The following is a 10,199-nucleotide window of genomic DNA, read 5'->3' as shown; positions in this document are numbered from 1 at the left end:
CATCTGTTGCCAATGCGAAGTCACTGATGAGTGTGTTGATCACATGTTAGTCGGTTGCTCTTTTGCGAAGACTACTATGGAGTGGATCCTTAGTTGGTGTCAAGTCGACATGGCTAACTTTCAATCAATATTTGATGTGATAGACTATGCAGCAAATTAGGGAACTACTCTAGAAAAAGACAAAAATGTTACTGAGCATATGATATGGCGCTTTATGGTGTATCTGGAAAGCAAGAAATGACTGACTCTTCAACAACAAAAGAACATCAGTAACTATCGTAGCGGACATCGTCAAATCAATGAATTTTATGTGGTTGAAAAACAGGGGTAATAATAGTAATGTTAACTGGTTGAAGTGGTGTATTTGTTGTAAGGAAATTTAGGGTTTGTGTTGGAGATCTGGATACCAACTTGGATCGTGATATCACTTTCCGAACTGATATTTCTACCATATGTATGGGTTACAAGAAATTCAGCCTAGGATAATCCAAGTGGACACTTTCGTTTCTAGGCACAGAAAACGTAAGCCAATATGCTAGAGGATTCTGTGAAAGTATGATGAAAAACAAGAGCTTAAAATCATAACCCTCTTCTGAAGAAGAAGAGTTGTTTATGTATTAAACGAGATTAGGGTTTCATTAGGGTTGGGCCGTTATTCCCCTTGGACCCTGCTAGGGGCGCTGCCCTTAGACCCCGCCAAAGGGGTGCTGCCCCTTTGGAAACCCCAGACCCAGGGGCGCTGCCCCCGAACCCCCGACTAGTCGTTGAAGCGGCTTATAATTCAATCTTATACATGTGTGCACTCGCACACCCCCTACATATATTAGAATACAAATTATGAAGCCCCCTTAGCTCACATGTTAGTTCCAGTTACTTAAAATGACATGGTGACACTAAAATCACCAACATTTGCCAATTTCTTTGCTTGTAACTGTATCTATTAAAACTTTGTTTTGGTTCTTGGCTTCCTCGTATAGCCCCTTGTTAGGCGGGGTTGTCCTTTTCTCTTTTCATATATATTCGCCGGTTCCAAAAAAATATAAATAATGTAAATTACTAGATTTTATATTGAATAACATCAATTATTGATTTTTATATCTTCCATAATAATTAAAAAACCTTTTTGTTGGGGTGCAAAGTTATTCATTCATGACTTTGTAAATGTTTGACTTTTGTAAAACCCACTTGCATGTGGTGCATTAGCCTTTTGACTAATGAGAGATAGAGAGTGAGAGAGAGACATGTAAACACCTCTATAAATAGTGGGTTCATACCACTTGTAGAGGTGTGCTTTGAGAGATGTAGAAGTTAGTGTGTAAGTGTGTGTTAATTATATAGTCTAGATCTAGATCTTTTTTGTAACACCATATACATTCAATATATCTCTTAAACACCCAAATCACCATGTTCAATTGTGCAAGCTTTAATTCCGCATGCCAAACCCATGTTCTTTGTCACTACAATTGGTATCAGAGCTTGGTTTTCACGATCAACGTGACTTTTGAAGAACGATTCTCGATTTGGTAATTTTTTTCGCAATTTGAACAATTTTGGTGAGTCTCTCTCTATGATCTCTCATAATATTTGGATTCATGTTTTGCGTTCTTGATTTTTGATCGTTTTGATTCATTGGATCTAATTCGTTTCAAATCTTATTGTTGATCCAATCAATTTTTTTTAAGATCAAATTCAAACCAAAAATAATCAATTACTGTTCGTATTTCAAGTTTGAGCCCATAATCCTTTTTAATCCAAATTCTCGATGTATTCTTATGGTTCATAGTCTCGATTTGAAGCCCAATCTTAAATTTGTTATTGTTCATAAGTAAGGAGCCCATATTTTTGTTTTGATCCGATAAGAATTTGATGTTAGCCTCATGAATCATTAAAATTCGATTGATCCTTATTCACTGTTTGCGTCTTCACTTTTTCCTTAACTACTTGAACTTCATGAAGACATGTCTCTCGATTCTACTTTCTATCATCTTAATTTTCAATTTCGCTTAATGTTTCTAGTAGATCGATTAAATATTTTGTTTGAATCTGAGCGATGAATCAATTTTGTATGTTTGGTTTGATAATCAAGTCGATATTGCTCATATTGACTTTGAAAATTCTCATTAAATTCTTTGATCTGGATGAATATGGTCAAGATCAACATGGATTTGATGAAGAACAGTTAATGGAACACTTTTTGATCTAAAAATGGTCATTTGAATCATCCATTTCGGGCTTGTGTTCTTTGACTTTAAAAAGTCAAACAGTGAAAATGTTGGAATTATGAGATGAATCGGTGAAATTGTACACTGAAATCAAAGTTACAAGTATTTTCGGAGTTGGAAGAATCAAAATCTAGCCTTATTTGAGTGTAATTTAGAATTTGGTGTTGTCGATGTTCTTGATGTCTAACTCAGTTGGAGTCGATCGATTGTTCTTGATAACGAAGGCTTGATGTGCGAATGGTTCCACAGTGATCGATGATTTGGGAAGGGAAGACTTGTAAAACGAGATCTGTGATTTTGAATTTGGGGTCAAGCATCGATGTTAAAAACAAAGCCCTGCTGGTCGATAAAAATGAAGCCCTGTTTAATTGTCAATGTGCGAAAGTTTTTGATTTCGTTTGTTGATGGAATGATTGGAATCGATGGTTTTATGAGTGATTAGATTTCAATTTCGCATTTGGCATGACAATTTTGTGATTGATTTGTGCGAGTTCGCATCTGGGTAGTTCGCATATTTTGAGTTCGCTATAAGATTGTGAAATGGTTCGCATTTTGGAAGATAAACAGAAAGTTCGTTCAGTTCTCTTGAGTTCGCATTTGAATCACAATCAATTTTGCATATTTGTTTAGTTGGTGATATTGGCTGAAAGATGCGAAGGGTATGTGGATTAAAATGCGAAGTGATTAATGCGAAGCGTGTTATATGAATTGAAAAAGAAGAAGTCGAATTTACGAAACTGGCCCTTAAAGTTTTATTTGTTTGACAAGTGATTTCGTACGAAAAGAAAAAGCCTACACTTCGCATGTTTGGAGAACAAAAGGGAAGGAGTTTCGAAAACGGCCCCTGAACCTTTGAATATTTTACACTTCGCAAATTAACTCAAATTTCGCATGTTTGACACTTTTCACCCAAATTCGCAAAAGGACTGTTTTTGCTGAAAATTGAAGATTGTGCATTTCAGTCCCCTGCAGTTTGTGCGAATTTACACATTCTGCCCAGTTTCGCAAATGGGGGTGTGTTTCGCATATTTAACTGTTTTTTGGTGCAACGGGTCACTGCAGAATTTTGAAATTGACAATTTCTACCCATTTTTGAGAAATTTTGTCAAAGGCGATCCGTGAACGAACCTAAAAATTCAATATTTTTTGGATTTTCCGGATTGAAGCACAAAGTTTATGCCACATGTTAAGGGGGAGTTTTAACATGAAAAATTCCGAATAGAGCACGTTCTTTTTCCTTGGAGTTTTATAATCAAATTTCAATTATAAAAAGGGGGAGAAGTTTTATATGGAAATTCGAACTTGAATTTTTCATAGTACGCGGATTTGAAGACCGAAGTGATCTTGAATTTTTGAAGATTACGAGATGATGCAATTGGAAGTTCGGAAGTGATGTATTCGAAATGGGTTTGAAATTATTGAAGATTTTTGGGGTGTGTTTTTATGCGCAACTTTAGGGTGATTATTTGGAGTTTGGAATACTCTTGATCATTCATTGCTGCTCGGATTGTATGGTCTCACATCCTAGAGCCCAAATTGAAGAGTCATGGAAGAATTGAAGATTGAAGTTCATTTCGACATGTGTCACCTTTGAGTCTCGAACCGCGTAGTGCTTGATTTTGGAAGATTTTAAGTGGGTCATTCATTCCTAACTTTGAGGGGGAGAATGTTGGGGTGCAAAGTTATTCATTCATGACTTTGTAAATATTTGACTTTTGTGAAACCCACTTGCATGTGGTGCATTAGCCTTTTGACTAATGAGAGATAGAGAGTGAGAAAGAGACATGTAAACACCTCTATAAATAGTGGGTTCATACCACTTGTAGAGGTGTGCTTTGAGAGATATAGAAGTGAGTGTGTAAGTGTGTGTTAATTATGTAGTCTAGATCTAGATCTTTTTTGTAACACCATATACATTCAATATATCTCTTAAACACCCAAATCACCATGTTCAATTGTGCAAGCTTTAATTCCGCATGCCAAACCCATGTTCTTTGTCACTACAATTTTTGCCACATGTCCTATTTTCCTTCACTTGGACACATGGCATTTTCTAGAATTTTTGAATTTTCTAATTTCTACTTGTCATTTTATTGTATTTTTCATTTTATTAAATTAAAATTCATATTTAATATGTAAGGTAATATATATGTAATGTATTTATTAGAAAGGGTTTATATATGTAATGTATTCAATACATTAAATCCTCATTAATTTTAATAATTCAAATTTTTTTTTTCATTTTTCTTATAAATTCAAACTTTTCATTAAAATTTGATATTTATTTTTTTTAAATAAACTCATGTAATAAACCCATGTAATACATGGGTGTCACGCCTAGTAAATAATATAATTATTATCTTTATTACTTAGTTCAACCTGATACCAAGATCCATGGAGAAGTTCAGTCGATCGATCCAGTTAACAATCCTCCAAACCGCTAGCATCGCTTAAATATATAAAATCTTGGTAATCTCAAAGAACTCATAAATGATCCTAGGGAAAGGATAAGAAAGACCTAGGGTGAAAGGATATTTGGGAAAACAAATCCAAGAAGAAGAAACACTTTCTGTATGGATCTTAGCATCGAATGGTCTGAAAATGGTGCCGAAATGAAAAGCCCCAACCGATTTTAGAGCTTCAATGTCGTTATTGTGAAAAGAGCAAGTTTCCTTGTAAGAAGAGGCCTTTTGATCTAAAAAATCATCATCAGGAACAATGATGATGCTTGCGCAAGAGAGTTGTTTTTTTGCCCATGATTAAAGACAAAGAAAGTTAAGGAGAAAATAAATACGGAAAGTACCTTCGAAGATATCCAATAACGTCTGGAAAGGAGCTAATAGAGTAAGGCAAAATCAAGAGCCTGAATGCCTTAATTTTGCTAGAATCGTGAAAAGGTAGAATGGTGATTTGATATATTATTATGTCTATTTCAACGATTAGAAATCTATCCGTTGGGATTCAAATTATCCTATCCGTTAAAATTTCAAAAAATTTACTCTTCTTTTTTATTTTAAAATTATACCTTTAAATATTTGAAATTAACCTAAATATTTTGCAGGCCCTCTTTAGAGGATGGGAAGCGGAAGAATTTTCCTTTTTAATCACAAGCTGACCGCCTGACATAGCCTCCTTAAGATCGGAGGGGGCGAAGCGGGCACTAAAACGAGTGACCTTAGGTCCTAAGAATCATAGAGGATCCTCGTAAGTTCATGATCCTAATGATAAAATAAATAAATGAAGGATCCTTACCATTAGACATCGCAAAGGTGGTAGTTGCTCTCTCTTTAAAGCTGGATGGATCATTTTTGAAGGTTTTTTCGATTTCAGGCAAGGCAAAGAGATTCTTGATCTTCTTTTTAGTTTCCTCGTTGGAAGGAGCAAATTCTTTGAGCATGATTTCTGCAAAAAATACACAACATAAGAGGAATATGAATTTTGGATCCCTAATAAATCAAATCTCACCTTTCTTGACCCGGTTCGTCGGTAGGAGATCATCGTTGGGGATGGAATCTCGTCTTACAAAGAAAAAACCTTTCTTTGAAGGAACCATCGTTATGTTTGGTTTTCAAAACAAGATGTGTTCTATTGGGTTTGACTTTAAATAAGAAGTGAGAAGACCCAAAGGTTGAGAGATCATAGATGTAAGCTAGCTCAAATAGACTGATCTTAGGATCCATGGACTAATCACACCGATCAATCCAGATAAGGATCCTCCAGATCAAAGGCATGGTCTGAATGTAGGATATTTTAGTGACTTAGAAGAACTCATAGATGACACCAGAAAAAGGGTAAGTTAGACCCAATGAGAAATGATACTCGGGGAAGCCGACCTAAGTGGGAGAGACAAAATCTGGTTGGACCTAAACATCAAAAGATTTGAAGATGGTGTCGGCGAGGAAAGCCCCATTTGCTTTCAAAGATACGTTATCATCATTGTTAAAGGAACAAGTCTCCTCATAAGCTAGGAGCTTCTGATCTACAAAATCGTCCTTAGAAGGAGCAAGGATACTGGCATGAGAATGAAGAATCTTTTTACTCATAGTCGATGAAGAGAAACACTCGAAGGGAAAATAAGAGAAAATAAGACAGTAGATTTACCTTAAGGCGAACAATAAACACTTGAAGGGACGCTAAGAGAAGTAAAGGATGATCGATAACCCCTATACCCTATTTATTCCAGATCACATAGCAGAGAGAATTGATTAGACAGATAATCATGCCTATTTGAACGGATAAAATTCTATATTTAGAGTTTGAATTTCAAACTCTTTATTTCAATTTAATTTAAATATACAATTTAAATACTTGAAATCAGTTCACTTATTAATCAATTCAGTTATTTTACTGGTATAATTTAGGGGTAATTGTTTGGGGTTAAGATCCTCAAACCTATCCAAGATTTTAAATCTTAAAGGAGTCTCAGGATCCCGAAGCACATATAAGGATCCTGACGATCACTATTATTTTTTTTCATAACGTAATTAACATATATATTTGTAGCTTATTCTTCACGTGCGCAGAATTTGTCAAAAAAAGACTCATCAACTCTGAAGAATTGAATCAATCAAGTTTAAGACCCAGAAATACCAATTCAAGGCAATGTGCAAATACTTGTTCAACAAGATCCCGAAAATATCGGACTTTTAGTTATTAAAACTAGGTTATATATACACCCTAAAAATCACACAACTTAGAGAACTTAGACTCACTGTATTATCTATACTCGTACTCACCAAAACAGTATTCTTTATGTTTGATGAAGACGACTCACCAACAAAGATGGAATCATCGTCGTATAATAGATGAGAAATAGTAGGTTCGTTATTATGAATCTTAATGCCATGGAATATCGACATCTCACAAGCCGTTTTCATAGCAATAATGAATAAAAAAGATGAGAGTGGATTTCCTTCTCTAACGCCTTTGGTGATTATGAATTCTAGAGAAGGGAATCCGTTTAGAAAAATTGAAGTTGTGGCAGAAGACATAGAACCCACAATCCATGATCTCCAATAGTTTTCAAAATTCATCTGCTCCATTACAAAATCGAGTAATCTCCAGTTTACCGAGTCAAATGATCTCCAATAGTTTTCAAAATTCATCTGCTCCATTACAAAATCGAGTAATCTCCAGTTTACCGAGTCAAATGATTTTTCAAAATCTACTTTAAAAAGAAATATTTTCTTTTTTTATCTTTTTTTTTCAAGAACATATCTCATTTATGATTAGAGGTCCATCAAGTATTTCCAACCATCAACATAATTTGTTTTCACCTCATCTACCACCTTCCTTATCACTGTTTTCGATCTGGATGAGAGTGCTTTGGAGATTACTTTATACATACAACCTATAATACTGATAGGTTTATAATCATTAAGGGTAATTGGATTTTTTTATCTTCAGGACGAGTGTAATAAAAGAGGAGTTTCATCCTTTTGAGATCCTCCATGTTGTCTCAAAATGTTTTACAAACCTCATAACATCCTCCTATATGAACTTCCACCGAGACTTGAGCAGTTTAAAGGTGATACAAACTGGAATCAAATTCAAAGGAATAATAGCGATCATGATCACTACCTTAATTACTTTAACATATTCAAAATTTACAATACCGAAAAGTATACTATATGACTTTTTTATGAAACAATGTTTTGGTTTTGATGTGGTTTCTATTGATCAAAAATGAAATTAATATTTTTTTTGTTTGCTTGAAGTGTAATATTTGTAATTTTGATGACCTTATAAGACTGGTTGAGAACAAAAAATACAAGTTTAATATCAATATGTATGTGCATTTCTAATGTTATTTACCCCTATGCAAAATTTAGAAATGATTGGTCCAAATTAATCCCTACATCCACAAAATATGTGGATGGACAATTATTGTGTAGATGTAGAGATTAATGTGGACCAGTCATTTTAAAATTTAAGGGTTCACATCAGGCTAAAAGTATGTATTCTCTTATTTTTACTAAGAAATTTCTCGAGTTTAAACTTTAATGTTAGGTAGTCGATGATATATTTCATTTAGTAAACAAATCTCTTTCACTTTTACTTGCCTGATGGTTTTTGTGTATGTGGATTGTTATATTTTATCAATGAGATTAATCATGGATAATTATGTATTGAATACGTTTTTCTTTTAATTGGTAAAATAAGGACTAGGATCACTAAAGTTATTTAATATTATGATTATTAGTAGATGTTTTAGTTGACCATTGTTGACACAAAAAGCATCAAATATTTTTTTTTTGAAAAACCAAAGTTTAAATAGAAAGACACTAGGGAACAAAAGTTAAAAACTCAATTTAGAATGGAATTTTAGAGCACTACCTTGGTATTTGTATGGATGGTAGTAGATGTTTTAGCATGAAGACAAGACAACAGTTTCAATAAACAATATTATAAAATGTTTTTGCATAGTTCACATCTACTCTTCCTCCCAAAACCATGGTTAAAAATCTATTATGCCTTTGATTTTTAATAAATGGGGACGATAAAAATCTATTATTGTTATTCTTATTTTCATCAAGTGTTTCATTCTTTAAGAATATTTTGCATCTAATGTATTCTTCTATTAGAATACTTTTGTAGAAAATATTATATTCTCGTAGAAAGTATTATATTTACCATGGGGTATGTATCCTATCAAAATTACTAAAGTTTGTTTTATTAGTTGTCATATAAAAGAATTCTCACATAATATTATTCTTACATAATTTGATATGATTTGTTCAAAACACAAGTCAATAAAAATGTTTAACAATATCACAGAATCCTCAAAACATAATCTCTAGCTGGTGTGTACAATCAAGCTGGCACCTTCTTGTGATCCTGAGAGGTACCTGAAACATATTTCACACAACACTTTAAGCACGAAGCTTAGTGAGTTCCCCAAAATACCACACACAAATAATTAGCCTCTCATGGCTATATCTCAATAACGACCCTCCGGTCATGTGTCTCAGTGAAGACCCTCCGGTCTCACAGCTCGGGTCGGACCCTCCAGTCCAGAATCTTAGTGAAGACCCTTCGGTCTCACAACTCGGTTTGGACCCTCTGGTCCTAACTCAAATAGGCATAGAATAATATACAACATAAATCACAAAGACAAAATGCATGATATCACATAACTTAGTATAAGCACATAAGACCCTCTGGTCAGTAACTCAAATAAGACCCTCCAGTCAATAACTCAAATAAGACCCTCTGGTCACATAGTATTACCACTCAGGTAAGTATAGTGAGAAGAATCACCTCGTACGTAAGCAAGTCAATCTCGTACTCAACGATCCATCTAGACTCCGCATACATATCATAATCATCTCTAATTAACACTTTATAACAACAACTCTAAAGATGTTAAGCTAACCCCTTTTCTAACTCTCGGAAAGGGTGAAAGACCATTTTACCCCTCCATGGTCTCCATAATCCATAAGTTAACCAAACCCTAAAAGTCAACGGAAGTCAACACTCGAGTCAACAGTCCATGTTGACCCAACTCGTCGAGTGCATCTATGCGACTCGTCGAGTTCCTTCGTTTCTTCTGAAAAATTAGGAAAATCCAACTCAACTCACCGAGTTGTCTCACCAACACGTCGAGTTTGTAACGCGTCCAGACTATTGGGGAAAACCCTAACCAACTCATCGAGTTTCCACAAGCCATTCTCTCATTCAGACGTTTTTAAGCCGAACTAAGGCCCCATACTCTAGATCTAGCCTCCTAAGGCTGAAATAACATGTAAAGCTGAAAGCTTTACGTTTATGCATGGCATCTAAGGCTAAGTTGCCAAACCAAAACTCGACAAGTGTTTTAATGCATGAAAGTTGGCCAAAGTTTGATAAAGCTTGAATCTTTTGGCCTAAGGGACCTAATATTGTCCAGATCTGAAGTCTCATATTCAAGGCGCGCTCAAACAACTAAAGGACTCAAAGAGAAGATGGAAATGTCCATAAACTCTCTAATGGAGAGAT

Source organism: Lactuca sativa, chromosome 2 (genome assembly GCF_002870075.4).
Source record: "Lactuca sativa cultivar Salinas chromosome 2, Lsat_Salinas_v11, whole genome shotgun sequence".
NCBI lineage: Eukaryota > Viridiplantae > Streptophyta > Magnoliopsida > Asterales > Asteraceae > Lactuca > Lactuca sativa.
This window is presented reverse-complemented; position numbering follows the sequence as displayed.